This window comes from Mizuhopecten yessoensis, unplaced genomic scaffold (assembly GCF_002113885.1).
Source record: "Mizuhopecten yessoensis strain PY_sf001 unplaced genomic scaffold, ASM211388v2 scaffold11071, whole genome shotgun sequence".
Taxonomy (NCBI): Eukaryota; Metazoa; Mollusca; class Bivalvia; order Pectinida; family Pectinidae; genus Mizuhopecten; species Mizuhopecten yessoensis.
Genome location: NW_018408865.1, coordinates 4,513 through 4,987, shown reverse-complemented (window position 1 = coordinate 4,987; position 475 = coordinate 4,513). Strand labels below are relative to the sequence as shown.

The 475-nt window shown below is 39.8% G+C and overlaps 1 non-coding gene across 1 annotated transcript; it reads left to right on the top strand.

Moving 5' to 3' along the window:
* The first annotated feature begins 31 nt into the window (after positions 1-31).
* On the top strand, positions 32-114 carry Trnal-uaa. The gene has a single exon. It is a non-coding gene; the product is annotated as a tRNA-Leu (tRNA).
* The last annotated feature ends 361 nt before the right edge of the window (positions 115-475 follow it).

The following is a 475-nucleotide window of genomic DNA, read 5'->3' as shown; positions in this document are numbered from 1 at the left end:
GTCTCTCACTGACAATGTTATCTACATAAGAAGTACGGTGGCCGAGTGGTTAAGGCGTTGGACTTAAGTTCCAATGGAGCTCTCTCCGCGTGGGTTCGAACCCCACCCGTACTAGATATTTTTATCAAAGTTTTCAAAAAAACATTAACTTGTAACATGTTAGCTCTAGTGTCGGATACACGCACTGTTCACACGTTGTAAAAAATGGCTAGACGTGATAAACATCGTAGGTCTGCATCACCTTTATATACTACGTGAAAATCGTATTTATCTGATCCAGTTGAGGAATTTCAATTAACACAAAATGGAATAAACTGCACTTCTCCTCGAAACAATGGTGTGATTAACGCCATAAAAAACCTAACAACTAGCTTAAGATTACTTTTCCCGAGGTGAAGCCGAGGGAAATAGGCATGATCAAGGGACACCAGAAACTTGCTATATCCCTCAATTCCATACTTAAACCGTTGTATTA